Source organism: Bacillus rossius, unplaced genomic scaffold (assembly GCF_032445375.1).
Source record: "Bacillus rossius redtenbacheri isolate Brsri unplaced genomic scaffold, Brsri_v3 Brsri_v3_scf22, whole genome shotgun sequence".
NCBI classification, from domain to species: Eukaryota; Metazoa; Arthropoda; class Insecta; order Phasmatodea; family Bacillidae; genus Bacillus; species Bacillus rossius.
The window spans coordinates 282501-292500 of NW_026962393.1; the positions used below are offsets into that span (position 1 = coordinate 282501).

The following is a 10000-nucleotide window of genomic DNA, read 5'->3' on the forward strand; positions in this document are numbered from 1 at the left end:
GTATTCCACACACATGCTACATTGGAGAAATATTTTAATAAAAATTAAAACTCTTGCAGGATTTCGAATAAAAACTATCCTATTTATCCCTTCTATGTTTTGGTACTGCGAAATTGAGAGAGGTAAGTAAGTTGTGAGGTTATTTTTACTTGCTTGCATGTGAGGTTAGCAGAGCAAAAATATTTTTGAAATTGCAGATACATGGTCACTTTATTTCGTTGCAAACATTTATAAGCTCGTAATCTTATTTAAAGTCTCCATACTTAATGCGTTTGGAAAACCTTCTTTCTCTCAATTTTACAATGGAACAAAATTTTACTTGTATGTGTACATTAATTCCATCTCTAAATGATGTAGGTTTACGCACCGAGATCAGGTACATTGTAGAGAGAAAAACACACGAGTACCTGCTTATTTTGAAGTTTTAATGAGTATATTAAAAAAAAAAAAAAAAAAAACGATAAAAATATAATTGAAAAAGTATATTATTCACGTATTTTTGAGGATGAGGGGAGGGGGTGTTTTTGTCCGATGGTCGTTTATCTTTAAAGAAATTTCCGTTGGACCTGTGCGTTCTTGCTCTGCCAATTCTCGAAAAATGAAATATTTTAAGTCGTCTTTTATGTGCTAACTTCATTATATTTGGCTGCATTCGTATTTTTATTAGTTTTGAAACATTCATGTCACGGAAAATAATCATAAACCAGGACAAAAACGTTTTGACTAAATGTTCTAGGTTGGTTGTAAAACATTTTCTTATTTTATTTCACATCGGAAACATCTGTTAAGTTGTAAGCTTTGTAATGAATGCGACAGTCACTTGTTCGCTGAAGTGTTTGTTTAAGAAATTAGTATTGTAAATTTGTTTATGGTCTTGTTAAATGAAATTTTAAGTGAAATCATTTGGGAAAACAGAGGCTACAGGAATTTTCAACACAACTTGATGACCGACGTTGTGACTAGTGTGGGAGTGTGTGCTCGTGTAAATATCAATTTTTCTTACTCCTCGTGCCGGTCAACAGGAAAACAGCGAGTGTGTTATCTCATCGCGGGCGTGTGATTGCGTGTGGTAAATTGTGCTAGGTTAATTACCGCAAAACTCCACTGTGTGCAAATATGTAGTGTGTCGCTGTATGCAAATATTTGGTATGTCTTTTTTTTTTTTTTTTTTTTTTCAGGCAATACACACTTTGAATTTTACACAATTTCGATGCTGCAACCTAAGTGTATACATGCGAATAGGATTGCTTAAATGAAAAAGTAAAGTAGGAGGTAAGTGCAAATGTTTCCAGGAGGTTATGCACACACAATCTATTTTATGAATTAATAGTTATTATCTAAGAAAATGATAGAAGATTATAAATAATGTGTGCAGAATAATACAGAATTTGCATGTTACACAAAAAAAAAATATATATATATTCCAAATATTGTTAGCAAAATGCACCTAGATTAGTGAGCTGGATTTTTATTTTTTTTTTGTATTTTTGTTCTGTTGATCCCACGTGGAGTCAAGGCTCCGGGATATAGAACATGTATGTGCAGACAATTAATATTTACATGATGCAAGTTACCAAGAAAAAAAATTTCAAAAAAAAAAAATACATAACATGTTACACAATTTAACTTTATGCAAAACATGAAGCAGCTGTTATCACAAGTCCATTCAACAAATTAACAGTTCAATTTCTCTATTATCAATCAAATTAAAGAATAGCTTCAGAGGGTAGGTAGGATATTCTAGAAGAATTTTTTTTACTGTTTTTTTTTTAAATACTGGTAAATTGTTTTAGTTATTTTCTGTGATATTAAGTTGTAAAGTTTTACTCCCAAGTAATTTAGTCCATTTTCAAATCGCCTAGTGTTATGTTCAACTATCCTCAATTTACTAGCATTTCTGGTGTTATACCTATGTGCGAATATCTAAAAAAAAAAAAAAAAAAAAAAATAATAATTTTTTTTTTCTTCTTTTTCTTAAGAATGAATAAAAAGTTTCTAGAACGTATTCATTTATGGCAGTCAGGACTTTAAGTTTTTTGAATTTTGGTCTGCAGTTAGATGATTTTTTATCTTTTGTTATTATTCTAATAGCTCCTTTTTTTTTTTTTTTTCCCCCAATGTTATATGGCAGAAAGAGTAGAGCTATGGCTACTGTGACATCATGCATTGATGGGAAGGTTATTGTTGGATAACAAAAATTTAGATGATATAATTTTTATTTTTTTCCATACACAACACATTGCAGGTACAATTTTACAGGTTACAGCTGTACCACCTCTAGTATTTCTGCCGACCATCCAACAAATGAGCACACTAAACAGGCATTGATGACATTGTTATCAACGTCTTTTTGAATCTCTCATTATTATACATAACTGCCCACTGAAACAGAGAAACTTCAAAATAGGTGTGTGTGTGTGTGTTTATATATATATATATATATATATATATATATATATATATATATATATATATATATATACATATATACATATATACATACATACATACATACATACATACATACATACATATACACTTATATATTTATTTTTTCACTTTGAATTTTGTATGAGGTATACACATGCAAAGATTCACAGCTACTGGGTGGGTGAGTGAGTGAGTGAGTGAGTGAGTGAGTGATTGATTGATTGATTGATTGATTGATTGATTGATTGATTGATTGAGAGAGAGTGAGTGTGTGTGTTAGGGGGGGGGGGGGAAATGTGGTGATTGTGGGGGAAAAAAAAATTTAAAATTGAAATTTTTAAAAAAAAATTTTTTTCTGTAGGGTGCAAAATAGTAGTGCCAACGGCACGTGGTGTTCCCAAGCGGTCACCCATCTAAGTACTAACCACGCTCGACGATGCTTAACTTCGGTGATCGGACGAGAACCGGTGTGTTCATCGTGATATGGCCGTTGGCAATGATATAGATGTTTTTTTTTTGCAGTTTGTATTTGCCACTCGAAATAGCTATACCAGGTGTGATTGTTACAAACAACAGGAGAAATCGTGTAATGAACACTCTTTTACTTCCCCCCCCCCCCTCCCCACACACAACACCCACCACCCTCACCATCCCAACCACCAAAGCCCTCTTCAAAATACACTCTCACACACACACACAAACCCACACTCTATAACTGATGAACATTACCATAACTTCTTAAAGCCATTAGATAATATTTAACTCAAGAAAGGTATTGTGATATGTTTAAAGAAAGAAAGGTGAAACCTTTAACTTTACCAGCAGGTATTAGTATCACTGAGGTATCTTCTAGGTTGTAGCAGCAATAGTAGTAATAATAATAAAATTAAATAAGGTAATAAAAAAGAAAAGTTATACATGTGATCAAATCATGAATGTATAAAACTGGAATGAATTTAAATTTTTTTTATTTTTCTTCATAGGCTGTTTTGAAATTGATGAGTAAGTGCCTCTTCTTTTAAATTTTTTAATGCTGAACACTGTTACATAAGAGATGAATGTTTAGAAAATTTAAAAAAAAAAAAGCTAGCCCAGCCCCCTCCCCCCCTCACACAAAATCCAAACAAAAAAAAACACCCTCCTTCAAAACATCACATAATCATCCAGCCAGCAGTGCAGACGAGAAATTTGCACTCGGGGCCGCCATTTTGACGATAAATTCTTGCATGGCACACCAAAGGTAGGAAAGAATTTAAAAAAATAAAAATAATGGGCGAGCACCCTCGCGTCTGCCTGTAGAAAATGAAGTTAAAAGTAACATAACCTAAAGACAGGCACACACTAGGGTGCTCCCAGGCGGTTGAGAAATTTTTTCCCGCCAAAAGACTTATATATATTATTTATTTTACTGTTTTTGGCAGGGGGCTATGTCGGTCTGTGTGCAAAGTAGTTCCTACTCCCGCCGCCAGGAGCGCGCGCGGTGGGTAGCGATGTTGTTTTTTCTGCTTTCATTTGTTTATTATTTAGAGGGTTAATGCTATGTAAATGTACGCAAGTTTGGTTATGTGTCGGTAGTTGTGCGAGATTTAATTTCCGAAACGAAATTTGACTTTCATCGGCCTGCATTTCTCACTTATTCGGAAAATACATGTGTGTTTATGTATGTATAATAATCGAGTGATTTTGTAATAATTTGGAAGTTTTGTTTGCGTGTGCGATGTGGGGAAGAAAAGGTGTGCACACGAGTCCTAGGGCTATATTTTTTTTTATTGCGAAATATTTACTTCATGTGGTGAAAAATTTTAAATTATTTGTGATGCAAGTGAAATTTTTTTTTTTTTTTCAGTTGGGTGATGTGTTTGTCCTCGTTTGTGTGCAAGGAAGCAAACATGCTGAAGGTAAGGGGCCATAAATGACACTTTAAAATATTAGTTTACCATTAATTTTGGTTAAATATTAAATTGCCATATAAGTAAAATCATGTCAACTGTTGTATTCCACCCAGTATAAGCTGTTAGTAATGGGTACTTAATATAAATAGAATAAATGTAAGCATTTTCGTCTGCATGAAAATTCACTTTTTTTTTGGATCCATTTGTACTGTGGGTAGTTAAATAGTACATTATGTTGTTTTTACTTCGAAGTACAAAACATCTTGTGCATGATTGCAAATTCAAACGCAGTTAAGCATAATATGAATTCGAATTATGTGTGTGTGTGTGTGTATATATATATTTTTTTTTCAGTTTTTTTTTTTTTTTTTTTTTTTTTTTTTTTTTTTTTTTTACTGTGTCCAGTTTTAGCACAAATGGAATTATTTTCAAAGTGAATCGATGCAACTGGTCTTTGCCATTAATATTGATATATGATCTAACTAAATTAAATAGAAAGGATTTTTTTATTTATTTTTTTATATATATAAATATATTTGTAGCAATGTACTAATGACCACAGAAGTAAGCAAAAAAAAAAAATATATATATATATATCTCAGCCAGTAAACCATGCGTCTTAAAGACTTTTTTTAATGAAAATATTTCTGCCTTGGTTAAGCTTACATTTACTATCATAGGGATTGAGGGAATTGTAGAACAGCAGCAGAAGCATTTCCTTTCATGATCATGTTCTTGGTCCTGAAAAGGACCGTTTATGTAAGCATGTGCACACCAGACCTGCTCACTTGGAGCTGGTGTATTTGGTGACAGCCTTGGTGCCCTCGCTGACAGCGTGCTTGGCCAGCTCCCCGGGCAGCAGCAGTCTCACGGCCGTCTGTATCTCGCGGCTGGTGATGGTGGAGCGCTTGTTGTAGTGGGCGAGGCGGCTGGCCTCTGCCGCGATGCGCTCGAAAATGTCGTTCACGAAACTGTTCATGATGCTCATGGCCTTAGATGATATGCCAGTGTCCGGATGAACTTGCTTCAACACTTTGTAGATGTAGATTGCGTAGCTTTCCTTCCTCTTGCGCTTCTTTTTCTTGTCGCCCTTCGAGATGTTTTTCTGGGCCTTGCCCGCCTTTTTGGCTGCCTTACCGCTCGTCTTGGGGGGCATCGTAGGTCTGAGCTGTGCCGCTGTCGCTAGATGAGTGAGACGGGAACTGAATTTTTTTCGTGAAAAGTTTTCTTGGCTTCTTGTTGCGCGACCAATCGGAGCGCTCCGCGGCTCGTGATTGGTCGCGCTCCGCGGAGGGACGTGTAACAAAAGTAATTTCCAGCGGCCGGGGCGCCACACACTCACACTCTTTACCGCGCACTGGTACGAGTAGGACGTCCTACTCTTAGCCTAGCCTGGTTCTCTACATAGGGAGCTCAGGTCAGTGGCCAGTGTGAAGGTGACAGGTCGGGTAGGCAGGCTGCGTTAGTGCGGACAGTAACTGCGACGCGCGACACCGCGAACAGGGCTACCACGGTGGTCCCTGCTTTTTTCAAAGCAGGGTGCCAACCCACTGCGATGGGAGGAGAGGAGGAGGAGCGTATGGACTGCGGCACGGCCGTTAAACGCACTCATGAAGGCAGCGAGCCAGGATGCAGCAATGCTAAAAAAGTTTCAGGGGCGCAGGACCCCAACTCTAGCGAAAACGGTAGCGAAAGTGAGGATGACGAGGGCTTCACTGTTCAGAAGCGCCGAGTCCGAAAATCAAATAATGCAGGCGCGAGCAGCAGCGAACAACCTCAAGGGCACGTAGCCCCGCGTTACAAACGAGTGCCGTTTGTAATAAAAAATTCTCAAGTGGTCGGCAATATCGGGCCTGTGTTCGCGCAGCTCGGTATCAAAAACCGATTAACAATTTCTAAGAGGCAAGAGGTCAAGGTCGCTTTTGACTCAAAGGCCGACGAAATAAAAGGCGTCAATTGGCTCAGAGCCAACAACATTCCGCATCACACCTTCTCCCAGCCAAGCGAGCGCGGCGAAAAGGTAGTAATTAAGAACCTCAGTCGCTTCACTCCAGTGGAGGCTCTCAAAACAGAACTTCGTGCCTTAGGTTTCGAGGTCACGTTCGTCAAACAACTAAGTTTCAAGTTCACTGACAGAAATACGGGCCGTGAATCCTACGAACCGTCATCATCGTTTATTGTCACTGTCGCCCCGAGTGCGCGGGACATCTACTCAATTAAGACTTTATACTACACAAGTGGTATTAAAGTAGAAAAATACCGCAACCGGCCGGAAGACATCCCACTGTGTAGGCGTTGTGGCGACTTCGGCCACACGACAGGGAACTGCAGTCAGGTCCCTAAGTGCATCCGATGCGCGGGCCCGCATCCTCGCGATCAGTGCACACTCCCCGAGGAGGCGCCTAAAGTGTGCACGAACTGTAATGCGACAGGGCATACCGCGGCCTGGAAGCAGTGCCCGGTATATTTAAACCGCGTCGAGGCTAGAAAGCAGATTTTAGCCGAGCAGGCAGCGCAGAAGGCAGCCCGTGTTGCGCCGCGAGCGCCCGCGCCAGAGGCGACACACGCGAACTTCCCCCCCCCCGGCACCCCCGCGACGGCCCGCACAGGTGGCCGGGCAGGTAGCTGCGCGCGCTGACGTCACGCATACCGGGGCGCAGGGCAGCCAACCGAGCAGACAGGAAACTCGCGCGACCTTCGCTTCCACTGTCGCTGGGCCCAGTGCACCGCGCCGCACAGCCGAGGAAATCGTTCAGGCGCGTGTAGAAAAGAGCGAGCAGCGAACAGCAGCACAGATAGAAGCAAACGAAACTAGAACCGTGACAGGCCTGGGGGAACTCGCTGAAATTCTCCGCCTCTGCGATTACTGGAACCTGGTTCAGGCCTTGGAGCCATATTACCCTCGCATCCGCGCCGCGCAAAATACAAAACAGCGTCAGACCATTTTGCTGGAGGCCCTCGCGAAAGTGCTTCAGTAAATGGCTGTAGACAGGGGGAAAACACTACAAATCCTTAATTTTAATGCAAATGGCATTCGTGCCAAATCCTACGAATTAGAACAATGTCTTTTCGTATACGGGATAGATGTGGCATTAATTTCGGAGACAAAATTAAGGCCTCACCATCGTTTTAATATCAGTGGTTATACAACCTATAGAACCGACCGCGACACTCTAGGGGGCGGTACAGCCATTCTCATTAAGCACGGCATAAATCATCACCCTATAAAAATAACTGGCTTAGAGCACATTGAGGCCACCAGCATAAATATTCGTAACAAAAATGCGCACGTCTGTATGTCGGCAGTCTATAAACCACCGAACAAGCCTTTATTGATTAGCGATTTAAATAAACTAATAAATCCAATGCAGCACTTTTTCATAGCTGGTGATTTAAATAGTAAAAACGAAGACTGGGGTTGCAGAAATACAAACCCAGCGGGGAGAAATTTAACTGAGCATGCGGCTCGAAATAATTACGAAATTTTGCTCCAAATTCGCCGACTAGCTACCCAACTAATGGGGGCATGCCGGAAATTTTAGATATAGCCTTTACCAACATTCCGGGAGCACAAGTTACTTCCGAAAAATTAGATGAGTTAGACTCCGATCATTTTCCTGTATTAATACAATTGACTTTTGATGCCCAGTTTTGCGCGGCCATTTTTAACCGAACTTTCGGAGTTACCGACTGGGACAAATTTCGCGATGATTTAGAAACAATTTTTATTGAACCACCGACGATAAACACTCCCGAAGAACTTGACACGCATGTTAAATTGTTTACTGACACGATTACAGACGTGCGCAAAACACACACGAAATTAATGAACAAAAGAGAATTTACAAGAATTAACTATCCAGATGTCGATATTTTAATCATTTTAAAACGTCAGGCGCGAAATAACTATCAGCGAACGCGAACACCGCAAGCCAGGACGGAATACAATCGCCTAAAAGCGCAAGTTACTCGAAAACTTAAACAATTAAAAATAGATAAATTCGGGAATCTAGTAACGGAAGTCGCTACACAGCCTCGGCAAATGTGGCGCCTCACGCGCACATTAAGAGGCAATAATAAATTTATTTCTACTCCCGCAATAATTACGGACACGGGCATAAAATATGACGCGGCCGACAAGGCAAATGCGATCGCGGATATTTTTGAGAAACAATTTTCGCCGAATGAGGATGTAAACGACCCTCAATTTACTCGAACCACTACAGTCGCGGTAAATAATTACCTACAAACAGCCACGCAAATAGAGCCGGAACTTATAACAATTCACGAACTATTAAGAACAATTCAATCGCGACCTCAAAATAAAGCAGGCGGACCTGATGGAATTAATTTCGAATCACTCAAAAAATTACCATTTTCAGCACTCGAATATCTTTTAAATATTTTGAATGCTATTTTTATTTTAAAAACTTATCCTTCCGAGTGGAAACTCGCGAAAGTAATTACGATTCCAAAGCCAGGGAAAAATGCGTCTTTACCGCAAAATAGGCGCCCTATTAGCCTTTTAAATAGCACTAGCAAAATTTTTGAAAAAATTTTATTAAAACGACTTAAAGAGCATTCCGACCAACATAACATTATCCCAGATAATCAATTCGGTTTTCGGAGTGGCCACTCCACATCTCATCCATTAATCAAGCTTGTTGAAGATGCCACTGATGGATTTAACTCGCGGGCGAAGTTCACAGTGGCAACTATGCTAGACGCGGAGAAAGCTTTCGACAAAGTCTGGATTCCTGGCCTAATTAAAAAATTTGTGACTTTTAATTTTCCGGACACATATATTCATCTGGTGGCCCATTATTTATGGCGCCGAAAATTTTTTGTCGCGATAGATGGGGCGAAGTCTTCTACTCGGGAACTCACAGCTGGGGTACCGCAGGGCTCACCCCTCTCTCCCTTCTTTTATAATGTGTATACAGCCGATATACCGCGCGAACATGCTCATGTGCAGCTTTATGCGGACGACACTGCGGTAGTTTACCAATCTTCCAATTTAAATTTTGCACTAACTATTGTCCAAAGGCAGCTCACGTCACTCGAACAATGGTACACTCGCTGGCGCATAAAAATTAATGGCGCCAAATCTACTACCATAGTTTTAACAAAAAAACGTACAGTTCCTGATCGCGAACTCAAAATATTTAATCAAGCAATTCCATTTGAAAAATCGGTGCGATATTTAGGCCTAACTCTCGACCCGAGTCTCACCTGGAAACATCAGGTTACTAAAGTTACAAGGATTGCTCTCGGAACTCTAAGATCTTTATACCCAATGTTTAAGGCCCCTCAATTCCCTAGAAGGAAGAAACTTCAATTATATTTACAAATAGTTCGCCCTCAACTCCTCTATGCTTGCGAGATTTATGGCTATGCGGCCAAGTCGCACATAAAGAAGCTCCAAGTCACACAAAATAGATTCCTGCGAGTAATCGCCGATTGCGACTGGTATACTAGTAATTTAGCAGTACATCAGCTCCTTAAAGTAGAATATGTTTCGGACTTCATAAAACGCCAAAATAGGTCTTTTTATGGCCAACTCCCGGCTCATCCTAATTTATTTATTAATAATATCCCCGATTACGACCCAGCTGTCCAGCGACAATTTAAAAAACCGCGACTTGCCTAAGCCAGGTTAAACTAGACTCCACACATCC

At 39.9% G+C, this 10000-nt stretch overlaps 1 non-coding gene across 1 annotated transcript; it reads right to left on the bottom strand.

The window, feature by feature from the left end:
* Positions 1-2806: 2806 nt before the first annotated feature.
* On the bottom strand, positions 2807-2925 carry LOC134543825 (5S ribosomal RNA). Its single transcript, XR_010077274.1, has one exon. It is a non-coding gene; the product is annotated as a 5S ribosomal RNA (ribosomal RNA).
* Positions 2926-10000: the final 7075 nt, after the last annotated feature.